Genomic DNA, 12,185 nt, shown 5'->3' with positions numbered 1-12,185 from the left:
ATGAATATCTTAAAGGTTCTCTCACGCACAACCTGGGGCAGTGATAGAAAATGCCTCATAAACTTGTATAAAAGCCTTATACGCACACGACTAGACTATGGAGCCATAGTTTACCAGTCGGCTACTCCAACTGCTCTAAAGATGCTAGACCCTGTCCACCACTTAGGAATTCGCCTGTCCACAGGCGCTTTTAGAACAAGCCCAGTGGAAAGCCTGTACGTTGAATCGGATGAGTGGTCTCTTAATCTGCAGAGAACATACTCGTCTTTCATGTATTTTCTGAGAGTGAACGCAAACAGTGAGCACCCCGCGTATTCCACTATAAATGATTTGTACAGTTCTCAACTTTTTCGCAACCGACCCACAGTCGCACAACCTTTTTCACTGCGTGTTAGAGACACAGCTGTAGAAACAAGGGTTCCCCTGCTTGAATACCACCTTATGTCCCCTGCTATACGGCCCCCACCGTGGCAGTGGCAACAAATAGAGTGTGATACATCCTTCATAACTGTTACAAAGCGCGCTCCTCTCGCGCATATACGAAACTACTTCCTGGAATTACAACACAAATACTCCTGTCCTGAATTCTTTACAGACGCATCAAAGTGTAATTCTGGCGTATCTTACGCAGCAGTCGGTCCATCCTTTTCGGATACCGGTGTTCTGCACACGAGCACAAGTATCTTTACAGCAGAGGCCTACGCCATATTGGCTGCCGTTAAACACATTAAAGAACTAAATATCCCAAAGGCAGTTATCTATACAGACTCTTTGAGCGTCGTAAACGCATTGAAAACTGTGAAGAAATATCAAAATCCTATAATTGTATCTCTCTATTCAGCATTATGCACCGCCTATGCGTCCAGGCAGCATATCGTATTATGCTGGGTGCCGGGGCACCGCGAGATTGAAGGAAACGTGTTGGCTGACCAGCTAGCCACATCCGTCCACGCGAACGCTGCAGACACTTCCACGACTGTCCCTGTAATGGACCTTAAGCCCTCCATAAGGAAAACGCTCAGGGCTTTCTGGCAGCGGTTGTGGGATAAAGAAACAGAAAATAAACTGCATGTCATCAAGCCATATCTTGGCAACTGGCCGCCGGTATCCAAGAACCGCCGCACGGAAGTAATACTTTGCAGACTTAGAATAGGACACACGTACAGCACACACGCATACCTCTTGTCAGGTGGTGATCCACCCATGTGTGATAAGTGTGGCGAGCCACTTACCGTGCTTCACATCCTGATGCAATGCAGAGAATTAGATGCAAATAGAAAAAAGCATTTTCCATTACCTCACCGGCAACAAACTCCACTTCATCCCCAAATGATTATAGGTATGGAACCTTTCTTTAAACATCAATCACTGTTTCAATTTTTAAAAGCTGTACATAGTTTTCATATTATAGCCCCAGGAAACCCGTAGCACAGCCTCTTAACAGAGGTTTCTGCTGCGGTAGCTGCATTGAAAGAAAGCACCTGCCTCCCAGCCTTTGGGCTCAAAGGCTTTAAGGAGACATATGTGCTATTTCCATATTCATATATTTTAGCCCCATGATCACTTATCACTCCTACTATACCCAGAGACCACTCCACGTATCACTGTCATAATTTTATACCTATATATCACTTTATGCTTCTACGATAGCGATTAATTTTAGGCCACTTTACAGCCATGCTACACCCCATCATCTTGACTCACCAATCAGCGCTTAACACATCATTACCAGTCATGGCGCTCTTTGGCCACACCTGGCCCTTGCGCCACTAAACAACACACATCCATCCATTCCATCCATCGTCCTCATGTTCCGGTAACCCCCTTCTTTCAAAACATGCTTAGGCACTTTAATCCATCCGATGTCTTGTTTGCAACTTGGTTGCGCATATATGGTGTGTTCCAGCTAACGTTAGCAAGTGCGTGACGAAAAAAAGAACAGATTAAAAAAACTACGGTACAAGATACAGCTATGAGGCCTACAGCGTTAGGTCGTCAGAGCTGTGACGACCGAATACCGCTGGTATTAAAATGATATCTTGCTGCGTGTTCTTTAAGTCTTCTTCTTCTTCTTTGAACAGCATGGCTAAAGTTAGCCGGGCACATAGTATACTTAAAGAAGCGCTAACAAGCCTTATTATATTACTGATACGTCGACTTGGACGTGCAGAATTCGGATCATCATCATCATCATCATCGTCGGCGTCGTCGGCGGCCTAACGATTTCTACCGAAGTGCAAAAGGCCTTTCAAATCCCTTTGATACTCTTCTGCGTTTCCCATTGGCATCAGGGCCCTTCTTACGAATACTCTTTCCCACCGATTCTTTTCACTTTCTTTCATCCGTCGAATCAAGTGGCAGAATATGGCGATAACGGAGGTGCGGGTTCGTGCGAGCTAATAGAGAAAGGGAGCAAGGACAAAAAAAAAAGAAAGCAAGCACGAGGGTGCTTGTTCCGAGTGCGAATCTATTATTTTACTCTAATGTACCATCGACTTACCTGCAACATTTGTCCTTATCAAATCGCTTGCCCTTCGATTCTTGACTTCAGCTCCAATACCACCGGCTTGCCCTCTCGCTTTCATATCGGCTGCTCGTTGCGTGGTCCTCAAGTTCATTCCAAGTTCCTTTGTTAGACTCAAACTTTCGGTCCATAGGTGAGTACTTGTAGAATACATTGATTATCCACTTTCGTTTACAAGATAATTTTAACGTAGATAATGTATTTCAACGCGTAATGAACTGGGCCGTTTCTAAGACTGTGGTTTCTTTAGAAAATATTTTCTTCTGGACACTGGATTCCTCCTCTTGTTAAGAACGGCCAGCTGCAGTGCAAGATTGCCACCCACTTACGAGTTTTTCTTAAGCAGTCATGTTGGACTGAGACACTCTCTCTCAAGCAGTCATGTTAGACTGATGTACTTTCTCAAACAGTCATGTTAGACTGACATAAGTACTGTAAATAAATCCATATTCCTCGTTCTCGATGAGAAGCAGTCCTTCCCTTCATCAACGTCCTCAGCGTGGATAAGTTGGACGACGGCATGGGCCAGCTACCTTCTAATTCATGCCCGACTCCAATCTTGACAACCGATCACGAGCGATGGGATTGAGTCCCCAATCCTGACAACTGGCTGACAGCGGTGGGATGGACTTTGCGACGTGGTGCTGTGACTGTGGTGAGTGCTTGGTTCTTGCTTTGACTCTCTAGGCTTCATTTTGTGGTTGTTCTGTTTAGAGCAGTAGGGAAGCTAGATTGTTGAGTGTTAGCTAGGTTGTGTTTTCCTAGCTAGATTTAGAGAGCAGGATCAAGGCAGTAAAGCAGCAATCATGGAGTTAAGGACACTGCTGAGAGACTAGTTGTTGATTGTTGGTGAGGAACTGGACCTAGATGTACGCAAGGAAATGCTAAAATCAGAATTATTGGAGCTAATTTCCAACCAGGCCAGTGAGGAAGAAATTGAAATGGGATTGGAACTTCTCAAAGAGAGAGAGAAACGGGAAAGAGAAAGAGAAGAACGGGACAGAGAGAGAGAGGAACGCGATAAAGATCGCGAGTTAAGAAAAATGCAACTTGAACTTGAAAGCAAACCTTTGGAGCTGTCTCAAGGAAGTGAAGGCGCTCTGGGACGATCAAGTGAGGCAGAATCGTACCGCATGGACAGGCTACTAAAGCCATTTGAGGTCGGGACCGACATAGGCTTGCTCCTAAGCAACATTGAAAGGACTTGCGAAAAGATGAACTTCGGCCCGAGTACATGGCCCCAGCGGTTGCTGTCTATGTTGCCGTGTGAGGCGGCGGAAGTAATCGCCAGATTGAGTGCATAGGATGCATATGATTATGCAAAAGTTAAGGCTAGTCTCCTGAAGAAATACCGCCTTTCAGCCGAAGCTTTTCGGCAAAGGTTTAGGAGCACAGGCAAGAAAGATAGCGAGGGATATCCGGAGTTTGCATATATCTTAAAGGCCAACCTAGTCGAGTGGCTTAAAAGCGCGGAAGCGTACGACAGCAGGGACATGATCATTGAATGCATGTGTCTAGAGCAGTTTTACAAAACCATCCCCCAAGCTGTGAAACTGTGGGTGCAAGACAGAGGGAATGTAAACACTGTGGAAAGGGCGGCTGAATTAGCCGAAGAGTACGCAACCCGTAGAAAGTTGAACGCCAAGGACGGAAACTTGGACGGTCGAAATAGACCGCGGAAACCATTTCCGTTCAAAAGGGGTTCGCAGACTAGACGATCGGAGCCTGTAGACATGGAGGAAAAGCCCGCAGAAAAGAGCGAGGAGAAACTTAACGGAGAAACCGCACAAAAAGAACAGAAAAGAAAATTCGAATCTTTTAGACCAATTAGCTGTTACAAACGCCACAAACTGGGACATATAGCTGTAAACTGCGGGAAGCCTAGCGTAGTTTTCTCCTACGTAGAGGAAAAAGACGAGAATATGGAACTTTTAAGTCCATATCTTCACGACCTGCAAGTTAAAGGCAAACCATGCCGAGTGCTAAGAGAAAGTGCCGCCACGATGGACATTGTCCATCCGTCTTACGTGACGGTAGATGACTTCACCGGAGAAGTAGCATGGATAAAACAGGTTGTAGAAGAGCTCAGCGTGTGTCTGCCCATGGCCAAAGTCACAATCAGTGGACCATTCGGGGAGCTAGAGACTGAGGCTGCAGTTTCGAAATTTTTGTCACTGCAGTATCCTTACATCTTTTCGAATCGTTCGAATCAGTTACTGCGTGACAAAGGGCTCAAACTGGGAGAGGGCATAGTACAGGCATTGACCCGAGGCCGAGCTCGTAAGATCGCGGCGCTTTCGGCTGAAAATGCACAAGCTCCTCCAGTGGAAGCAGAAAAGGGGATAACTTCAATACCCGAATCCGAGCTAGGCCCGAGGGACAAAAGAACAGTTCAGGAGAGCCTGCCAGCTGACCAGCTCAATGAGAGCGTAGCACTAGAGTGTCAAAGTTCTAGCCTGCAGGAAGAGCAAGCTGACGCACTCAAAAGTGAGACAGGGTCGTTATTATCACCGGCCTCAAAGAACTTTGATCAGCTCTTACGTGTGGATAGAGAGTCTAGAAGCGTACGGTGAGGGGCTAGTTGGTATAGCATTACGAAATCCAAGAAAAAACTGCGCATTAAACCAGTTGTTAGTCTGCGCCCGTGTTGTGTGGTTCTTTCTTCGTCTTGTCCCTTTTTTTTGCGCAGTTTTTTCTTGGATAGAGAGTCACTGGCAGCCGAGCAAAAGAAAGATGAGAGCTTAGCTAAATTACATGACACAGCTAAAGAAGGCATTGCTAGGCGCAACGTGTCGATACATGAGAGAGGAGGATTGTTGTATCGGCACTACAGAGATCGAAAGGGTAGGAGTTTAGATCAGTTAGTCGTACCTACTAAGTACAGGGAGGAGCTCTTGAGTCTCTGTCATGGAAATGGGTGGTCCGGCCACCTAGGCATAAACAAATCAAAGGAAAGATTGCTTATGGAATACTACTGGCCTGGCTGTTTCAAAGACGTAGAAAACTTTGTAAGATCATGCGACGCCTGCCAGCGTTCTGGTAAACCAGGAGAGACATGGAAAGCTCCACTGAAGGTAGTGCCCTTAATAACAGAGCCTTTCAGACGACTTGTAATAGACACGGTAGGGCCTCTTCCAAAAACAAAATCGGGCTACAGGTACTTGTTTACCATGCTGTGTCCGGCTACCAAGTTTCCAGAAGCAATCCCTTTGAAAGAGCTCAGTTCTACCGAAGTAGTAGACGCGCTTTCGACAGTGTTTGCACGAGTTGGGTTTCCAGCCCAAATTCACACAGATCAAGGGTCAGTATTCACGAGCGCACTGACTTCTACATTCTTGCAAAAGTGCGGGGTAAAGTTAATACACAGTTCTGTCTATCACCCTCAGTCAAACAGTGTAGAGAGGTGGCATTCGGTGCTTAAGCGAGTTTTGCGTGCGCTCTGTTACGAGCACAAGGACGACTGGGAGAACTGTCTGCCGGCAAACATTGTTTGCTTTGCGAACGGTTCCACATGAAGCTACAGGGTTCTCGCCAGCAGAAGTAGTGTATGGAAGGACACTCCGTTCTCCACTGAGAATGTTAGGAGAGATGTGGGAGGAAAGAGGGGAGAGTCCAACAGTGGTTGAATACGTGCTAAATTTGCTGGAACGGCTAAGCGCCACCCAAGAACTAGTCGAAAAAAACATGGGAGTAGCTCAAAAGAACGCCAAATTCTATTACGACAAGAATGCGAGGCTTCGAACGTTTAACGCCGGAGATCAGGTAATGATCCTCAAACCTTCAAGAAAGAACAAGCTTGAAGTTCACTGGGACGGGCCCGTTAAAGTGTTGCACAAACTTTCAGATACTAACGATGCTCTGAAAATGCCCGGTCGCAGGAAGGAAGTGAGGATATATCACTGTAATTTGATGAAGCCGTATGTAGAGCGGAGCGGAGTCGTTAACTATACCATCAAAGAGCAGGATGGCACTAGTACCAAGTTTAAGGAGTATAGGGCGACCTTCAACTCTGAAATTGGCCTAGAAGAAGTAGTAGAACACTCGGTAAGCTCGCACGATCTAAGACCCGAGCAGCTAGATGAGCTAAAAGGGGTGTTAGGGGAATATATCGACAGGTTCAGCGATCGGCTAGGTAGAACCGAACTAATAACGCATGAAATAGAGCTGACATCAACCGAACCAATAAGATCAAAGCCTTACAGGGTGTCTCCAAGACAGAGAGAGATTAAGGAGGCAGAGATACAGCGCATGCTAGAGTTGGGAGTTATTGAGCCCGCTGAGAGTGACTACACGTCACCGCTTATACTGGTAGAAACCCCTAACAAGGACCCTCGTCCGTGTGTTGACTACAGGAAGTTAAATGCCATCACTAGGGATCAGCTGTACCCGATACCCAACATGGAGGAACGAATTGAAAGAGTTAGCGCTGCTAAATACATTTCAACTATAGATCGCGTGCGTGGGTACTGGCAAGTTCCCCTTTCAGAAAGTGCCAGCCGCTATGCCGCATTCATCTCACCTGTCGGCACTTTTCACCCTCTCGCACTCAGCTTCGGGCTGAAGAACGCGCCGTTTAGCTTCTCTAAGTTAATGGATATTGTCCTAAAGGACTTGCAGGAGTTCGGCTTGCCCTATCTTGATGATGTAGCAATTTTTTCGGACAGCTGGGAACAACACGTATCGCACCTCAAACAGGTGTTCTCACGGTTGAGGGAAGCCGGCTTAACGATGAAAGCGGAAAAGTGTAGGTTTGGTTGTTCACAGGTTACTTATCTGGGCCATGTTGTCGGCCAAGGCATGAGACGGCCGGCCGAGCTGAAAATAGCTACGATTGGAGAATTTTTTCAGCCGCGCACAAAAACAGACCTTCCTTCATTTCTGGGACTTGTGGGGTACTATCAACGGTACATTCCGAATTACTCGCAAATGGCAAGTCCATTAACGGACGCCCTTCGGAAGTGAGCACCGAGTAACGTACACTGGGATAAGGACAAAGAGAAGGCTTTCCAAAGTTTGAAAACGCTATTGGTTTCTCGTCATGTGCTTCGCGCGCCAGACTACATAAAGGAATTCATAGTTCAATGCGACGCTAGCGACAGAGGTATGGGCGTGGTACTTAGTCAGGTCGGCGAAGATAACGAGGAGCATCCTATCCTCTATGCCAGCCGTAAACTAAATGTAAGAGAGGAAGCCTACAGCGCTTCAGAGAAGGAATGCGCTTGTTTAGTTTGGGCCGCCCAGAAGTTGTCGTATTACTTGTACGGAGCGAAGTTCATCTTCGAGACCGACCACTGTCTTCTGACGTGGCTCAATCAAATGTCACACAAAAATGGCCGCTTGCTCCGATGGAGCCTCACTCTCTAAGAGTACAACTTCTCCGTTAGATATAAGAAGGGAAAGTTGCATAGCAATGCTGATGGTTTGAGCAGGCTAATTTGAATTCTGCGTTTGAGGGTCCCGCCTAACTTTTATGGTTTCTAGTGTTAAACTTTTTTAAGCCATGAAGATCTCCTCTCACTTAGCAGGATTCCCTCCATGTTTGCTGAATTTGTCAGCACGAAATTGCTTCAGAAATTGGCATAGCGAAATGCAGCATTTGTTTTGTTTCTGCACTTATGTTGTTGTTTTTTTTATTTGAAGCCTAGCGGGTCTAAAGTGAGAGCCAATCTACGTCATCTCGGCGCAGAGCTGTTTTGTGGGGTTCATTTTGCAGTGGTCTGTCCTTGTTGGATGTTTTGGGGCGGTGACATCAATACACAAGTGATCGCTGCGAGCCAAGGCATCAATCACCCCCTGGCCACCAGCCGTTCTCTTCCTGCCCAGCGGTTGTCAGCGCTAGACAGTGGAGATTTTTCGAGCCATGGTGGCGCTGTTAAGAACGGCCAGCTGCAGTGCAAGATTGCCACCCACTTACGACTTTTTCTTAAGCAGTCATGTTGGACTGAGACACTCTCTCTCAAGCAGTCATGTTAGACTGATGTACTTTCTCAAACAGTCATGTTAGACTGATATAAATACTGTAAATAAACCCATATTCCTCGTTCTCGATGAGAAGCAGTCCTTCCCTTCATCAACGTCCTCAGCGTGGATAAGTTGGACGATGGCATGGGCCAGCTACCTTCTAATTCATGCCCGACTCCAATCTTGACAACGCATCACGAGCGATGGGATTGAGCCCCCAATCCTGACACTCTGCAACCGCTCGCAATGAACAAGACCCATTGCGTATCTCATCATAATAATTGATAGAATTTTAGGCCGAAGGCAACACTCGCCTGTGGGAGACGTTGTACCGAGCTCTGAGATATTTTTTTACCACACGAACTCTATTAACGTATGTCTTAAAGTCGGACAAAGTTTACCAGTAAATACCAAAATAGTTAGCTCACTGCTGTGAGGCTCTCGAGACAAGCAAGTATTCATATCGAATAACGGTTACACGGCTTGCAATGCTTGCTTTCTTTCCGTCCAGCAGTAGGTTCACAAATGCGAGTTCTTTTCGCCGTCTCTGGGGCACATTTCGTCCCCTCACGCATTATAATATGTACCTTTTGGGCAGTGGCGTAGCCAGAAATATTGTTCCGGGGGGGGGGGGGGGGGGGGGGGAGAGGGGGCTTGGGGCCTTGCAGCGCAGCCTCCTCCTTATAGAATCTGTCGCGGGATGAAATACATGAATAATAACTGCATTGCCATTGCCCAAGATGCTGCAAACGAATTTTTGAACGCTACGCACTGTTGTCAAGACAAGTAAAATATGTAGTTTTTCATAAAAGAATAGCTCGTACGTCCCGAAAATTGTGCCCGATATAACTGATAGCAATGCTTCCATGTTCTCTATTTAATGAGTATAGAAAACATCACACGAACTTTAGAATTCTATTAGTTTGAAACCAGCAAAAAAGTGCATGCCGCTGATATGAAAAATATAAAGGCCATGAAATGAACAAGTTGAGGCCAAATATTGTAATGAAGCTTTCGTATTCAAGAAATTTGTTTAGATATTTGTACATATGCAATGGCCAGGGAATATCTCAATGACGCTGTCTTTTGTTCCAATGTATTGCGCAGGAGCAGCTGTCACCGGTTGTGTACTGTGAGTAATTTGCACCTAAATTATAGTCGCAACAGAAAGCACATATAAAAAGCAGGAGTTCTGCAAAATATGCGAGGGTGAGTCAAATGAAAGTGAGCCAATGCGAATATATGACAAACGGGGTACTTTATTTAAAAGTAGTCTTCATGAGCATTGAGACATTTGTCCTACTGGCTGACGAGTCGCGTGATTCCTGTCTCATAAAGTTCCTTGGGTTGCTGCTTCAAGATGTCTGTAACTGACTCTTTCAGGACATCGACTGACACAAATCTGGTTCCCTTGAGCTGCTTCTTCAATTTCCCCGAATTGTGGAAGTCACAAAGCGGCAGGTCTGGGCTGTATGGCGGATGTTACAGCGTTTCCCACTTGAACTTTGCCAGATTTGGGTTCACATCAACGACGTGCGGACGGGCATTGTCGTGGAGCAAGATGACCCAATTCTTCAATTTTCCACGTCGTTTGTTCTTGATTGCTACACGCAGGCAATCTAGCGTTTCACAATATCGGAAACGATCGACAGTCTCTTTGGTTTAGCAAATTCGATTAGTAATGGCCCCTGACGATCGAAAAGAAAGTCAACACCTTTCCGGCGGAAATGACGGCCTTTGCTTTCTTTTGGGGTGGCAAATTCGAGTGTTTCCACTGCAAGCATTGCCGTCGTGTTTCAGGTTCGTAATAGTGGCACCATGATTCGTCCCCGGTGACAACTGCAGACAAGAAGTCGTCACCCTCATTATGATACCTGATCAATGAGTTCAATATCTTGGGCACCCATTGCGCACACAAGAGCCGATAACCCAGATATTCATGAATTATGGTGTGAACGGAACCGTGAGTGATGTTCACACGCTCTGCTACTTCATCGATGCTTATCCTCCGTTCTTGTCTAATCAGTGCATCAACCTTTGCAATTGTATTGGGGATGATTGCACGGTGGGTTTGGCTCGGTCTTGAATTGTCTGTGAAAATTTCACGCCCTTCTTTTAACCATTGGCTCCAACGCTTCACAGTGGCCAATGACACGAAATGTTCAAAGTACACGGCAGCCATATGGTGACTACATATTTTTGGGGAAACACCTTCAGCTGCCAAAAACCCCACGACACCACGCTGTTCACCTTTTGGAGCGTCCTTTATGCCATGCAACCGTGTTCAACCCTGTGCATGAGAGCATTAAAACATTTATCCTCACACTTGCGTGTCACTTTTCTCCTATGTGCTACGCGCATGCCTCGCTTATAATGAACCGAACCATCATTGCGCGGTGTGGGTTGGCTCACTTTCATTTGACTCGCCATCGTTCATTAGAATTGCGAAGATACACTAGAATATACATATGCGAAGATGCAGCTTGATAAAGGGCAAAAAAGTGTCGCTAGAAACGAAGTGCACTGCACGTATACACAAAACCTCGCAACAAAATATTTAAATATGCGTACAAGTCTACAATAAATCTACGTATCTAAGAAAAAGTCACTGTATATAATGCATCTAACAAGGCAACTAAATATGTTGGACAATCACAGATTCACAAATCACAGAATCCGAACCCCCCCCCCCCCTCCTTCCTCCACTCCCCCTGACGTACCGCGCGCGACGGAAGGCGACCCGCTTCGTCCCCGCTTTTCTCTTTTGCGCACACAAGACTTAGCCATCACCTTCGGCTCACTCATGCAACCGCCCCCCCCCCCCCCCCCCCTACGCTTTTACTCGCACATGCAGCATGCGGCACGCGGTCCCGATGTTATCGCCCATGAACTTTATACGCAACATGAGCGCGACGGCGACGGCAGGAATGCGCCTGGCGTGTCCATATAATTGCTATCGTAATAATCTATATAGTAAGAGCCTCCGGTAACTATAGCGTCCCGTGGCCCATTACTTTCCGCAAAAGAAGTAACAAAATCGAACTTTCACCAAGCGACAACTCGCTGCGCCGCAACAATGTCTTTTTTTTTTCTTTTGTGAGGCGGGGGCTCCGAAATTAAAAAAAAATCATGTTGGCCACAATCGAATGCCTACTTTGGGCACCTAATGTGGATACCGAAGGGATGCCGAAGAAAACGTGAGACACTTGGTCCTCCGAGAACCATACTCATACTGCTCGGTATCCTACATAGGCGAGACCAGACTTTCCGGAGAGGTTGTGCTCAAGCGAACGCGTTGGAATCCGTCGAGTCCCCGCAGTGATGGCGGCGAGCGACCATTGTTTCTTTTTCTCGTCTGCTAGCCAGAAGGCGTCGAAAACGCTGCCATGCGAAAATCCACTCGGCCAGACAAAAAGCAACACGCACCGAAGTGCGCCGCGCGGTGGTCGGAGCAACACGAGAAAAACGCATGCGCTCGGGCTGGCTCTGGCAGCCCGCGGGTAGGGAGAACAAGAAAATTGAAGAGGCTCAACATGTACTTGTGACTAAAAGTCAAATTAGAAAAATAAATAAGAATGTAGTTACCTTTGCTGGCTTTAGTGTCTTGACATGGGTGCTTTGGCGCAGGTGAAAAAATTGTTGATGTCCTTTTCTTTGACATGACGGCACAAATGAACCACCACAACGCTTCGTCTCGTCG

At 46.5% G+C, this 12,185-nt stretch overlaps 1 protein-coding gene across 1 annotated transcript in view; it reads left to right on the top strand.

Annotated features, from left to right (window-relative positions):
* LOC126548314 (substance-K receptor-like) overlaps positions 1-12,185 on the top strand; it is a 619,244-nt gene that overhangs the window by 82,686 nt on the left and 524,373 nt on the right. The gene's annotated exons all lie outside the window — the stretch shown is intronic.

The sequence above is a fragment of the Dermacentor andersoni genome, chromosome 1 (assembly GCF_023375885.2).
Source record: "Dermacentor andersoni chromosome 1, qqDerAnde1_hic_scaffold, whole genome shotgun sequence".
Classification (NCBI taxonomy): domain Eukaryota; kingdom Metazoa; phylum Arthropoda; class Arachnida; order Ixodida; family Ixodidae; genus Dermacentor; species Dermacentor andersoni.
This window is presented reverse-complemented; position numbering and strand designations above follow the sequence as displayed.